The sequence below is a fragment of the Macrotis lagotis genome, chromosome 1 (genome assembly GCF_037893015.1).
Source record: "Macrotis lagotis isolate mMagLag1 chromosome 1, bilby.v1.9.chrom.fasta, whole genome shotgun sequence".
Lineage (NCBI taxonomy): Eukaryota > Metazoa > Chordata > Mammalia > Peramelemorphia > Peramelidae > Macrotis > Macrotis lagotis.
The window spans coordinates 750,165,413-750,180,637 of NC_133658.1; the positions used below are offsets into that span (position 1 = coordinate 750,165,413).

Consider the following 15,225-nt stretch of genomic DNA (forward strand, 5'->3'; position numbering starts at 1 on the left):
CCACTGGAATCTGAACACAGATTGCAGTACATTTTTTCTCTCTCTCTAGTCTTGAGGTTTCTCATCTTCTCAGTGGGGGGGGGGGGGAAGGGGGTTTATGTTTATTCTTATAACCCATTTAATTTCCATCAATGTATAGCATGGAAACAATGTAAAGACTATCAGACAGCCTTCTGTGGGGGGGGAAGGGAGGAGGGTGGGGAAAAATTGTAAAATATAAAACCTTACAAAAAAAGATAGGTAGATACTACTATTGTATAATAATTGGAAAACAAATATTAATAAAAAATGTTTCCTTTTTTCAACTACATGTAATGGAAGTTTTTCCATTGATAATTGGTGGTTTTCCAACAATCTTTTTTTTTTCTTGAAATATTTTGAGCTTCATGTTTTTCTTCCTCCTTCCCTTCCCCTGACAGAAATAAGTCTAATATAGGTTATACATGTCTAACTATGTTAAACATAGATCCGATCCAACAAATCAAGCACCTTGGTAGAGGGAAAGTTTCCCGTTTTAGTAGCTTCTCCATATTCAAGTGACCTTGAGTAAGTCATTTAACCTCTATGGGCCCTAGTTTCCTCAGCTCTAAATATATGATTCTATGAACCATCTTCTATGTATATATTCTGTGTTTTCTTGCCTGTGTGCATTTTCTCTGCCAATAGAATGTAATTTCTGTATCTGCCACAGACTCTGGTTTTTAGTTGGTAGTACTAATGCTTTTTGAATTGAATTGAAAATGACCTTGGTAACTGAAGGCAGATTAGCATATTCCAGAGTTTTTCTTAAAGGATCCCATCTATTTTCTTTTGGAATGAAATGTTTAAAATCTAGGCATCATTCCATCATTGTGTCTCATAAAGCAGAGCCAATCTTCCTATTCACTGTGGTGGTGTTTCAATTTTTATTTTTTGTGACAACTGGAGTGAGAAGTAAAGTGTTTTGTCTTTCCAAGGTGGATCAATGGCTTTTCTAGAATAGAGGACAAAAAACAATTGACCTTGGAATTTTTTGAGAGCTCCTACTCTGATGGGAAATATACTAGGCTATAACTCATAAGATATGAGGGAAATTTGGGCTACTTGTCAAAAGATCTGGCAAGAGAATTTTCGCTAGGTTTTTTCCTCCACCTGTAAAATGGGTATAATAATTGCTTTACTAACTTCAGAAATATTTTAAGGTATAAAATATCCAATTTTTTTAAAAAAAAGTAATATTGCTAAATATAATATAATTTCCCCAAATCAAAATATTCTATTTTTTGTAATTAAACAGGTTTTTTTGTGACATTTTATTATCCCATATTTATGGTTGTAGTAATTTATAAATATCAGAAGAAAAATGACCTTAAGTCTTATTAACAACTGTAATATACTAATTTGGAGCAGGGCATGAAAGTGTGAGAGAAGAAAACAAGCATATGCCACAAATTCCAGAATTAGAATAGAGAAAAATTAGTATAATGGAAAGAAAGTGAATCAGTCAGAATCCTAACATTAACCCTTGTCTGATCATGAGAAATTACCTTTCAGCCTCAGTTTCCTCAACCCCATAAAATGGAAATGTTTACCCTGTATGCTCTACAGGATTGCTGCAAGGAAATCATCTTATAAACATTGAAATACCATAGAAATATATTTTTACTATTGATGTTTTGGATTGCATTCCTTCTGGAGATTTTGACTCCTCATGTAGTAATAAACATTTACTTAAACATCAGAGAGTTTTATTATAGAGTTTTATTCACTAAGTCTAACAAGTAAAAATTTTCCCCATGAAGTTATATATTTCATCTCATCATATATGTGATTATATGGTTAAAGAAAAGATAAACAACCTTTGGAAGTAATGGAAGCCTTCAATAGTCCCCTAACAAGAGAATTTTAAATCAGTAATTCTTATTATTCTTGAATCAAGCTTTTTGGGTTCACAGTGATACAATTCTCTGGGTTTGTCAGTTTTTCTCAATTTTATTTCAGGATGTTTGCTCATTTAAGCTGCTGTATGATAACCCATTATCTTACTGTGTAATTTTGCTATCTCTTATACTTTATTTTTCTTCCTTAATATGGGATAATTTCTTCCCCTTCTGTTATTTTAAAATAAATTTTATTTACATATTTTGTTTTTACATCACCTAAAATTTCCCCTGTATCCAACCTTCTATGATATCGCTCACATATTCTTTTCTATTCATAAGAGTCACCATCTAAGCTCATTCCATCAACACTGCAGGACTGTTGCTATAGTCTCCTAATTGATCTCTCATATTCTAGTCTGTCCTCTCTAATCCATCCTTCACAACAAATCTGATAAGGCCATTTTCCCAAAGGGTAGGTCTAACCCTTTCATTACCCTATCAAATAAATTCCCTGACCCCTTTTGACTCTAGGATCAAATGCCATTTCATCTTATGGTTTTAAAATTTGTATTTTTTGTTTTATAATATGCATAGTTATTAGTATATAATTTATAAATACATAGGTGCATGCTTAATTTTCTCTCTCTCTTTTTTTAAGGTTTTTTGCAAGGCAATGGGGTTAAATGGCTTGCCCAAGGCCACATAGCTAGATAATTAAGTGTCTGAGGCTGGATTTGAACTCAGGTACTCTTGACTCCAGGGCCGGTGCTCTATCCACTGTGCCACCCAGCCACCCCTTAACTTTGTTTTTCTGATGAGGTACATGATTCAAAAAGCTTGGAGAATTGTTATTTATTACACCTTTAAATCTCTGAAGTGGGGGGGCTTTGCCAGGACCCCAAGTGGCATTAGATCAAACAGTCTGAGGGTGGGAAGATATATTGCAACCCAAACTCCCTTTGGTTGTTAATCCAATCAGAGTATATCACCAATATTATCTCATCTACTTCAGATTTCCCCCACTCCTGTCTCTGTTCATTGAAGCTCTTAACTTTCTTCATTCTGAGCTTGATGGTTAGTCCTCCCTTAGCAATATGACTATCACTGGGCATCTACAGCTGCAGCTGTATGGGTATCATTGGGAAAATTCCTGCTCCTATCTCCAGCACACTCACATGACTTCAGCATGCACCCCTGGAGAGCAATGACTGGTGAGTAAGAGTCTTATCTCTCCCTTTCCTTTTAAGATGTGGCAGAAGGGGCAACTAGGTTGTGCAGTGGATGGAGCACCGGCCCTGGAGTCAGGAGGACCTGAGTTTAAATCTGTCCTCAGACACTTAATAATTACCTAGTTGTGTGATCTTGAGCAAGTCACTTAACCCCATTGCCTTAAATAAAAAAAAAATTTAAAAAGATGTGGCAGAAAAAATTGCATAGGAATATCAGGCAGGCATGAACTGCAGCCTGTAATGAGGACCTCCTTACCTGTCTCCAAACTCTACTCAATAAAAATCAACAAGCATAAGTGCTTCATCTGTGCAGGTACAGTGCTAATTTCTGGGGATACAAAAAAAGGTTAAAACTGACTTTGCTTTAAGGAACTGAGAACCCAATGGGGTAACACAGCATGCAAAACCATATGGATATACTATCTGTGAAAGAAGGCAATTGCATTAAGAGAGGGAGCCACTAGCTGTGAATTCATCCAACCTTTCTGGAGAGCAATTTGGAATTATGCCCAAAGGGCAACAAAAATGTGCATACCCTTTGATCCAGCAATTACACTACTGGGCCTATACCCTGAAGAGATGATGAAAAAGGGTAAAAACATCACTTGTACAAAAATATTCATAGCAGCCCTGTTTGTGGTGGCAAAGAATTGGAAATTAAGTGAATGTCCTTCAATTGGGGAATGGCTTAACAAACTGTGGTATATGGTATTGTTCTATCAAACACCAGGAGGGATGGAAATTCAGGGAAGCCTGGAAGGATTTTCATGAACTGATGCTGAGTGAGATGAGCAGAACCAGAAGAACATTGTATACCCTAACAGCAACATGGGGGTGTTGATCAACCGTAATGAACTTGCTCATTCTATCAGTGCAACAACCAGGGACAATTTTGGGGTATCTGTGATGGAGAATACCATCTGTATCCAGAGAAAGAATTGTCGAGTTTGAACACAGAACAAAGACTATTACCTTTAATAAAAAAAAAACAACATTATTTTACTATGTAATTTTTGCTATCTCTTATACTTTCATTTTTCTTCCTTAAGGATATGATTTCTTTCTCATCACATCTAACTTGGATCAGTGCATACCACAGAAACAACATAAAGATTGCCTTCTGGGGTGGGGTTGGGGAGGGATCCAAGATTAGGGGAAAAAATTGTGAAATTCAAGGTAAAATAATATAGACAAGGGTCAGTAGCTAAATCTTGTTCCAATTTCAGTGTCTCTGACCATAATTCCAAATTATTTATTTTTTTCCAATTAAATGTAAAGATAGTTTTCAATATTCAAAAAAAAAAGATAAAGCCAACTCAAGTTGAAAGAGTGTGGGTGTGGGTGACAAAAGATTGCTTTGATCATTCCAGAACTTCTCTGTTACTACCTCCTTCCCTCTATTCACGCAAGTTTACCCCCTCATTCTTCCTCATTTCACATATCCAAGAAATTTTAAAATAATGTACCTTAGGAAATGCAAAATTATAAATAAATTAAGTAAATGAACATACTGAAGGGAGGCATCCCTTTTTTTTTAATGACTGCGAAATAAATTGAGGATCACTGTTCTGGATAACCAAAGGAGAAGAACCCCTGGAGGACCGTGGGGAAAGCAGGGAGCACAGTGCGGGATTGATGGAGGGGACCATGAGGGGGGGCAAAGACTGAAAGAGGATTTAAACTCTAAATAAAGGAAAAGCATTTCCCAACCCAGGAGGGTATTTTCATGGAGTAAAAAAAGGATGAGATTTTAAAAGCACGATTCAAAAGATACTTCTGCCCCCCCCCCCCCCAAAGCCCCGGCGGTCTGAAATTCCGCTATTCCCCATCGTTCCTTGGGCTCTTGGGACTTTAGGAGAGGGAGTCCTCTAAAGGATGAAGGAGCTCCTCAGTGCGGTAAAATGTCAACGCCTCCTCACTTATATCCACGGACAAGCAAGGAGGGGCGGCGGGGCTCCCCGGCAGGCGGGCAGCCGGGCTCTGGCGTTATCCTTCTACCTTAGGTCATCGCAGTGCTGAGCACCCGGTAGGTCCCCGGATTCTAGAGTGTTTGCGGAATGCAAAGGAATTGCTGTCCTCCGCGGGCCAAGAAGGGAGAACGAAGCCCTCGGGAAGGGGCTAAGCCTGGCCCCGTTCCGCGGCTCGGGGCCACGAGGACGGAGGACCGCGGGTCTCCAAGCCGACCTCTACCCGGCCGAGGCAGCCCAATCCCGCCCGCCGAACAAAGGCCTGCTCTGATTGGCTCCCGGGGCCAACGGAGGCCCCCCCCACCTCCAGCTCCCCCTGCTCGGATTGGTTCTTCTGTCAGCCGCAGAGCCCGGCCTAAAGAGGCCTTTGGTCATTGGGCTGCTCGATGACTCTTCTGTTGGCTTCTCCGCTGATTGAAATTAGGCAGCTCGGGAACTTCGCTATGCCTCTTCAATCCGGGTCTATCTGTTTGGCCCTACATTACCCGCTTCAAGGCCCCGGTGGGGGGATACACAGTTCAGCCAATCACACAACACCTATCCCCGGTTGCCAGGCAGAGTATGCTAATGAGCCCCCGCCCGGTCTGCAGCTCCCACTCTGCGGCGGGAAGAACCACCTGGAGGCGGCGGGGGGGTTTGATTTCCATCACCCCTGGGGAGAACGGATCGGGGACCCACCGGCTAGTTGGCTCCCCTCACCCCACATCGTGTAAGTACCCGAGGGACCGAGAGAACGGGCTAACTCGGGGCTCAGAGCACCCTGTGGCCTGGGAGGGTGTTTAGCCTCTGCTTAGTCCCACCCAAAATGGCGCCGAGCTCGTTCCGCGTCTCATAGCCCGGCCGGGGCCAACCGACCGCGGACCCGGGTGGGGGGGGGATTAATAGTAGGGGGGGGAGAAATCCCGGCGGCACCGCCCGATGGTACAGTCCAGCCGGGGCTGGGACGAGGCACCTCACTCGGGGTGGGGGGTCAAACCAACTGTACCTTCTAGGGGGAAAGGGGGGTCGGAGCCCCGCAGGACCCCAGCCCCGGGGCGCCCCTCCGCCGGGGCCCGCGGCGCCCCTTCTCCCGTCGCCGCGCCGAAGCACACGCTTCCCGTGGCGGCCACCGCGTCCCCGGCCGGCTCCCCGGGCCGCGCGCGCCTCCGCTCCCCCTGCCCCGCAGTGGTTGGGCCGGCACGGCGGTTGAGCGCCGGCCCCGACTGAGCGGCGGCGGTTGGGCGGGGGCGCGGCGGCGGGGCCGCGTGGCGAGGCCTGGGGGCGGCGGGGCCGCGGGGCTCCGCTCGGCCGGCGGAGGCGGCCGCTCCCCCGTGGCGGAGGCCCGGCGGCCCTGCCCGAGGGCCGGGAGCTGCTGCGCCGCGGCCGGGTGGGCGTCTGCGGGCGCTGGGTGGGGTTCAGGCGCCCGGCGGCGTGGGGGGCGACGCGGCCGGGGAGCGTGGTGTTGCCGGAGGCCGAGTTTGTGCCCTGCGATGCGAAGTGCAAAGCCGGAGCGAGCGGCCCCGCGCGCCGCCCGGCCCGGCCCCGGCCCTGCCCCGGCCCCGGCCCCGGCCCCGGCCCCGCGTGCCGCCCGGAGGATGGGGGCAGTGACCGGGACCGGACAGAGCCGCGTGGGGCCGTGGGGCCGGGGCTTGGGGGCCGCTTGCGCTGCAAGCCGTCTGTCTGCTGGGCATCCTGACATTTTAAGGGTCTTCGTCGATTATTGCAAGCCGGACATCCCTCCCCTCAAGGAGTTCATATTTTTATCCAAGTTGGCTACAGTAGCCTCCCTTTTTAAGCCAATTCCGCGTTGCTGTCCTTTATGTGTTGTGCATTTTAGCCAAAAGGAACTTACTGTCTTATTTTCTGATCTGATTCTGCACTTCTTTCTCTCTGTATTCATCATGCTTTCTCTATGTCATCTGACTAATGATTTTTCTGTTCCTTCAAGGACCAGGCTCATTCGTGAAATCATCCCATTTCACCTTCAATCGAAAGTGAGCTTGCCCTGTGAAAATGACACTGGGAAAAAAGTAGAATGGACCTTTTTTAAAAAAAAAATCTTTTTATCCCTTTATTTTCCCCCTTGTGTGGTGCTTATTTGTATATGCTCTTTTTCTTTTTTTTTCTTTTTTCTTTTTGTAAGGCAAATGAGGTTAAAGTGGCTTGCCCAAGGCCACACAGCGAGGTCATTTGAACCCAGGTACTCCTGACTCCAAGGCCGGTGCTTTACTACGACACCTAGCCGCCCCGTATATGCTCTTTTTGTATTAGATTGTAAATATTGCCCGGACAAGAACTGAGTCATTTTTGTAATTGTAACCAATGTCTTGTTAAAGGCATTTAATAAATGTTGAATTGAAATCTATTAATATTGTAATTGTGATGCTTGAATTGTGCCAGTCATTTAAAAACCGGGATTTGGTGGGCGCGGTGGTGTATTGGCAGTAACTGAAATAATTTAGTATTTTTGACTGCCCCAGGGAAGACACCGAATCTATTAGCTATTTTCAGATTTTTTTGATCCTGATCAAAACTTTCCCTAGAGATATACACAGTTGTCTGGTGAATGAATCTCCCCCTTTCCGAAACTAATTCCTTACAATTTATCTTTATTGTTTTATTTCTATTGAGGTATCATTACCATTTTTGTAAAAACCACAAAATAGTAGTTGAGATTAGCTAAATCCAAAAGAGATTAGCTAATCCAATCAAACTAATTCCTCACAATTTATCTTTATTTATTGTTTTATTTCTATTGAGGTACCATTCCATTTTTGTAAAACCACAAAATCTTAGTTGAGAGCTCAGAGATTATCCAAAACATACCTGAAAAAAAAATTCTACCTTAGTACTGAAAAGCAGTAGTATTTAAGTCAATCAATTTAGTCGTGTCAATTTGTGTTGAGTTTTGCCTTTGTAATACACTTCTTTCTTGACACTGCCACCATTCTGCCATTAAATCCTCATTCTAGTCATTCAAGTCTTACCCACTTCCCATCAAAAGTGATCTTTTTTCTAAACTGTAGATCAGAACATGTATACTCTCTATTCAGTAAACTGATGTTTCTTAATGCCTCCAGGATCAAGTATAAAAATCTGTTTGACTTTTAAAGCCTTTTGGCAAGTAACCTGGAGCCTCCTAATTTATTCAGTCATTATACCTTTCAGGACATTCCATTTATATCAACTTTGCATTTTTGCAGAATTGAGTATGTCTGGAATTCTCTCCTCACCTGTGATTCCTGGCTTATCTAGTTTATTTTCTCATCTGAAATCATACTTTTTGCAATAAGTCTTTCCTGGTCCTTAATTTTAGTGCTTTTCCTCACTCCTGAGATTATTTCCAGTTAATCTTCTGTAGATCTTGTTTGTACATATTTGAATGTTGTCTCCTGGACTGTCAGATTCTATAGATGCAGAGGCAATTTTTGCCTGCCTTTTTCTCTTCAGTGCTTAGTATGATGCCTGGCACATAGTTGGCACTTCATAAATGTTTAGTTTACTTATTGAGAAGCCTTTGCTTGATTTGAGGAAAAGCCCACTGACTAACTTTTCTAAAATGGATTTAATAGAACTTGGCAGCTGACTGGATTTGGGAGTTAGGGGAGAGGAAAGAGTCAAAGATAACCTTGAAGAAGAGCATAATATATATTGGTTCTTTACATATATAATACACACTAATTACATATTGGTGTTGTTGATAGGAAGTCTTTCATAAATTGTTACAATGCTTCTTTATGTAACTAATTATCCAAAGCACTTTAAACTATTTGAACATGAACAAGTAGCAATTACCTAGAAAAAATACCTAGGAGTACCATTTTGCATACTGATAACTGCCCATGTTGTAATGCATGTTTATTACACTAGGTAGGAAATTACTGCTTAGTTTTTTAAAATGGCACCTTACTATTACAATGAACTTTTCTCATAACTTATTTTGAAAGAAGATTGAAAAAGTATTATCCTCATTTTTTGAGGAGATAAGTGAGGCCCCCAGAGGTAAGTGATTTACCCTAAAGTAAGAAATATTTTAATATGAAGAAAAGTAGGGTAAAATGTAAAATGGCATTTGAGGACGATTGATAGAAGTTTATGAGCACTGGAGTATGGACCATTGAAGATCTAGTTTCATGTCCCTGCTTCCCTACTAACCATGTGATACCAGGATTTTATCTATGAATGCTTAATAATGTCAAAAAAACTCCCGTTTTCTATTGTTTAGATAGTTAAGCACTGAAGATAAAAATTCTAATAAGTAAATTGAATTATTGTGTGAAGTATATAAAGTTTCTAATATTTAATGAATAAGTAATCTTTTGAGTAGGAAATGAGAAATCTTAGGGTTTATACTGTAAAAATGGGTGATTGATATATTACCTTAATTATCACATGGCATTTTTATGTTTGTTTTTATACATTTTTTAGAGGAATCATATTTCATTTCTTTTATTGGAATATTGGCAGTAAAAAGGAACACTTAACTTGAAGTTTGCTGATCATATGAGCACATGGACAGGCTCTTATGATTTTCAGTTAGTAACCATTCTTCAGCCATTTTGCTTTTCTTGTGTGGATGGTTGGGCCAAACCATTTGATTGGTTAAAGATCTTATCTCAGAGACTTTGCAGTATTTTGGGGTTTTAGGCAGCCAACACATTGTCATTTGCAAACAAGGGCATCTGGAGGATTTCACTATATTCTATACGCAACAATCTCTCTTTGTCTTGGACTCTGGTGGATGTCTTCTTTGACAGCACATGGCTATGAGTCATGAAACTCTAATCTTTGAAGAATTGAAAATGAGAGAAAACAGTTGAGAGCTGCAATGTTGCATTAAACAGACTGTAACAAAAAATTTTGAAGGAAAATTCCAGAGTAAAAGATATAGTTGAGAAATCTATGAGGGGAAAAATGATGGATTGTGTGTGTTTTTGTGTTGAGAGGGATACCTGATGGACAGCCTACGTGCTCTGATATTTATGACAAGAGAACAAGGAAGTTAACCCATTTAATTGACTTACGTTTAGCAATTTTTGTAGAAAATGGACAAGAATCATACAGAATGAACAATTATGGATGGGCTGGGCTTTTGCATCCTTCACTTTTTTTTTTTTTTTTTTTTTAGTTTTTGCAAGGCAATGGGGTTAAGTGGCATGCCCAAGGCCACATGGCTAGAATTATTAAGTGTCTGAGGCCAGATTTGAACTCAGGTACTCCTGACTCCAAGGCCAGTGCTCTATCCACTGTGCCACCTAGCCGCCCCAGGGCTTTTGCATCCTTGAGGGGAATATATTGATAATATAGTTCCATTTCAACATTTTAAGTATAAGCTACTCATTTATATGAATCGCTATCAGAACAATGAAGTGTGAGTATTTAAATTATTTTGCCTGCTAAAGATTTAGTAGATGTAAAGTATTCCAATGTTTGCTAAAGATCCTCCTTGAATTCAATCCCTATAATCCTACTTCCTGGTATTTTATTTCACTTATTGTGAATGTGATTCCTATAACTACTTCATTATGATTTGTGGCTGTGCCAGATTCATTGAATTTCCTTAACCAATGTCAGGACTTAGCTTACATGTTCTTAGTGATTTATGTATTTCTTTCCTCCTACCCTCATGGTTGTAAACAAAGAAACTTTTATGAACTGGAAGATAACTTTATTTGAGAAAAGATACCCCTATACTTGGTTTTCGGTTTTTCTGTTTCAAAAAATCAATTGGTAATAGTGAATGTCTACAGTGTTCAGTATATAAAATGGAAATTAGAGTTTTGATTATACTTTTTTAAGGTATTGAAAGCTGTCCCTCCTTTTTTTTATTTCAGTTTGTTTTTGCTTTTTGCAAGACAATGGGGTTAACTGATCTCCCCCTCTTTAAAACCTTTGAAGTTGACTTTTCAATTACATTTACAAATAAATCAGTTCAGGTTCCTAGAAATGGGTATTTGGACAATTAGTTGCCACATAGATATGGCAGTTTTCTAAACCAAAAATTGATCCCACCAAATTTTCTCCAAACAGTTTCTTTTTTCTGATTTTTCAAGGCAGTGGGGTTAAGTGGTTTGCCCAAGGCCAAATGGCTAGGTAATTACTAAGTGTCTGAGGTCAGATTTGAACCCAGGTACTCCTGACTCCAAGGCCGGTGCTCTATTCACTGCGCCACCTAGCCGCTCCTCTCCAAACAGTTTCAATGCAGTTTTTTTAACCTTAAGAACCTAAGAATCTTAAGAGGAGGAAAATAATAGAGATTAAATGACTTGCACATAAATTCACTATCAGTTTACCCTTTAATCATTATCATATTTCAAAGCATTTGAACAAAAGATGGAAAGATTTTCAGGAGTCGTGATGAAGTGACACAAGTATTCAGCAATGCTTCCTTTTGTATCAGAATGATTGTTAAATTGAGAAAATTGTTCGCCAGAATTATTTTTCCCAGAGTCTTGATTATAAAAATTCAAAACATAGTTTTGTTGATCACTAGTTGAGATTATGTCACGTAAATTGTCATAACCACAAATTGTACAATTTGAGCTTATATGACTCATAGATGTAAGTTATATAATATTAAAATGGCATTCATAGAGTATCTTAAGGCTTTTATAGACGTCCGCAGATTAATAGTTCATAGATGAGCTCAGCATCTGAGAACATGATTCTCAGTAGAACAGACATGCCATTTGTCATCCTGTGGCTCTGCTAATGCAGCTAGGTGGTACTGCCATGGATGGAGTGGGGGATCTGAAGTCAGGAAGGCTAATTGACCTGAGTTCAAATTGGGTTGTAGACACTTCTTAGCTCTATGACCCTGCCTCAGTTCCTCATCTATAAAATAAGCTGGAGAAGGGATTGGCAAGCCATTACATTGTTTATGGCAAGAAAAGCCCCAATGGGGTCACAGAATCAACAACAAAGAACCCTTGAAGACCCCTTCCAGAAATAAGAAAACCCATCTCTAGTCATGTCTGATTTCCCTGCTGCACCTTAGACACTTTTGACCCAGGAGATGAGGTTACTGATGTAGTTTTCAGTCCAAATTACTAAATGTCCGCTAGGTTTGAGGAGGGAGGGCTTTCCAGGCATGGGGAAAAACCATTGCAAAGGCATGGAATTGGGAGATGGAATGTATGTGGGGATCTGGCTTAGTTTGGCTGGATTGTACAGTACATGGGGGTCAGTGAAATTAGTATGAAAATAGAGGGTAAGATCAGATTGTGAAGGACTTTAATGACTAAACCTCCACAGAGTTCTGGGCTTAGAATCAGGATGACTCATCTTGTGTTCAAATGGAATTTCAGACATCTATAAGCTGTGTGTTCTGGGCCAGTTATTTTACCTTATTTGCCTTACTTCATCTGTATATTAAGCTGGAGAAGGAAATGGCAAATCTCTCTAGCATTTCTGCCAAGAAAACCCCAAAATGTAGTCAGGAAGAGTCAGATATCACTAAGCAACAACAAAAGGAGTTTGTATTTTATACTATGGAGAAGAGAGAACCAATATAATTTTTTTTATCAAGAGAACTGACATGGTCAGAACTACGCTTTAGGGATGTCCGTCAGGTCAGCTGTGTGGACAATGAATTGGAGAGGGTAAGATCTGCCTGCCTTTTCTTTGACTAAAGAAGCATGCCTCACAGTACAGAAAGCTGAGGCTTGGGCCAACTTTGCTGAATTAGACTACACCTTTATGGCTTTTTGGACCTTGGGGCTGATTTCTGTCTAATCCTATTTATTCCTCCATAAACAACTCTACCTAGCCTTACCACTGCTAAATTCGCAAATTAGGTCATGTGCACTGATCAGCTTAATATAACCTTACACATATTGTTCCATTTGAATGTCATAACGGTCCTGTATTCTGGTATTATGATATTTGTCCTTCATCCTCAAAAAACATCAGGGAGATGATGCCATGACAAATTCAGGGAAAGGATTTTAGTGAGGGAGTGCTATGCTAAGTCACCAGCCTCCCTTTCTTCTCTAGAGTCATCTGGGTCCAGTGGCCAGATATAATTTAGGATGACTGGAGATTAAAAAGTAAGGACACGGCAAGCTCTCACAAGGGGGTCAGAAGAAGTGATTCTAGAACACTCTAAAAGTCTCTCTTAAGAACTTAAGAGTTGATTGTACAGCTTGGAAGACACTGGCACAGGATCACCCAGCATGGCATGCCCTCATCAGAGAGGATGCAGGGTTCTATGAGCAAGACAGAATTGAAGCAGCTCAAAGGAAACATGACTTAGGAAAGTTTAGAATAAGTACTCCAGGTTTACCTATGGACTATTGTGCCTGACCTATGAAAGAACATTCTGAATTCATATTGGTCTGATTGACCATAGAAGACACACTGTAATTTGACTCATTTTGGTCTTATTTTCCTAATGAAGGACAGGAACCATAACAGTTCTGTGAGGAAAGTATTGGAAACATTGATATTTCCCTTTTATAGATGAAGAAATAGACTGAGCTGGGGGAGGTTACATTGATTGACTGCCTATGGTACATAGTAAGCTGGATGTGAACCTAGGTCTTTTTTGATTATGGTTCTTTTCACTGATCATAATGTCACATAAATGTGGATTATTGCATTTTTATTTTAGTACTTTAATGTTTAGTTTTTTTGTTTTTTTTTTGCAAGGCAAATGGGGTTAAGTGGCTTGCCCAAGGCCACATAGCTAGGTAATTATTAAGTGTCTGAGCCCGGATTTGAACCCAGGTACTCCTGACTCCAGGGTCGGTGCTTTATCCACTGTGCCTCCTAGCCACCCCTATTTTAATGTTTATAAAATGTTTTCCTCAACAACTCTGAAAGTTATGTATCACATTTGTTATTTTCATCCTCATTTTATGAATGTGAAAATTGAGGGACAGAACTATTATGAAACAAACTCTGAGATTTGGGTGTCCAAGTGACCATTGAGAGACATTAAGACATGGTGACCATTTAGCTTCATGAGGGAAGGTATCTGGTCTTAATCTATACTTAACTCTACCAAACATTGTGCACATAGTAGGGGTTTACTAAATGTTTGTTGAATTGACTTATATGGCTATAGGTTGAACTCTTAATCTATGTCAACCTTTTAATTTTTCCCTAGGAGTAGTCTCTTTCCCTTTTGTGTCTCTTAGATGAATTATGAGATATTCATCACACTACTGATGAGGCCTTTGTTCTGGCATTGGCTCAAATTTGGAGCTGGTTCACTTGCCTGAATCATATTTGGGTATCTCTTTTTTTGTTTGTTTTATTTTTGTGAGGTAATAAAGTTAAGTGACTTGCCCAAGGTCAAATAGATATTAAGTTCGAATTTTAAGTCAGGTCCTCCTGACTCCAGGGCCAGTGCTTTATCTACTGTACCATGTAGCTATCCCTTGGCATCTCTTTAAAAATGAAGCTTAAGAGGTCTCAGTAGAGCTCAAAGAGAAGAGGAGGAATACATAGAGGAAGAAACTACCCTGAAGAGAGGCAGTGCAATCATATACCCTTCTTCCTTTCCTCCCTCCTCCCATAGTCTCAGGGATGGTGGCAGTCAGTCCATGAGGAAGAGAAATCCTTGATATTATTACCCTTCTCTTTCACTTGAGTCACATGGACTTCCCTAGAGCCACGTAAGAAGTGTTAACTCTTAAATCCTGAGTTCTTTAACTTTTATGGCCTTCAACCAGGGCAACACTGAAATTCTAGAGGATTATATAAGTCCTTGTACTGGGAAGAGAAGAGTCAGAAACATTTTTCTGGTACTGCCTTCCCTATTACCCAAGAGGACAATATAATCCTTCTAGTCTCTCAGATTCCCAAGCTAGGAGTCATCCTGGATTCCGTACTATCCTTCACTGACCCATATCCAGTCTGTTGTCAAGAACCAATCTTTTCAACACCTCTTTCATGGCCTCCTTCTCTCTTCTTGATACTGCCAGTATTTTGGTGTAGGCCCTCATCATCTCTTGTCTAAGATTACTGCAATACTTTGCTGGTGGCTCTGTCTGCCTCAAGTTCCTGCCTATTCCAATCCATCCTCCAGCCACTAAAGTGATTTTCCTAATTGCAAATCTATTGATGTTGCCTCCCTTCTCAGTAAACTCTAGTGGCTTCCTATTGCCTTCAGGATCAAATACCAAACTTAGCCCTCCTTCCTACCTTTCTAAACTTTGTTGTATCTTACTCCTCAGTGAGGCT

General features: G+C 40.9%; 1 protein-coding gene and 1 long non-coding RNA gene across 7 annotated transcripts in view; one reads left to right on the forward strand and one right to left on the reverse strand.

Annotated features, from left to right (window-relative positions):
• The window catches only part of LOC141508054 (uncharacterized), a 64,812-nt gene extending 58,566 nt beyond the window's left edge, over positions 1 to 6,246 (reverse strand). The window contains exon 1 of the long non-coding RNA XR_012474330.1: positions 6,044 to 6,246. This is a non-coding gene — a long non-coding RNA (uncharacterized LOC141508054). The remainder of the gene's footprint in view (positions 1 to 6,043) is intronic.
• The window catches only part of PRDM10 (PR/SET domain 10), a 150,567-nt gene continuing 140,779 nt past the window's right edge, over positions 5,438 to 15,225 (forward strand). For 4 of the 6 annotated variants that reach the window (XM_074216304.1, XM_074216305.1, XM_074216303.1 and 1 more), the window contains exon 1: positions 5,438 to 5,767. The gene's annotated coding sequence lies outside the window, so the exon portion shown is untranslated. The remainder of the gene's footprint in view (positions 5,768 to 15,225) is intronic. The other 2 variants (XM_074216301.1, XM_074216302.1) reach the window with 1 other exon arrangement.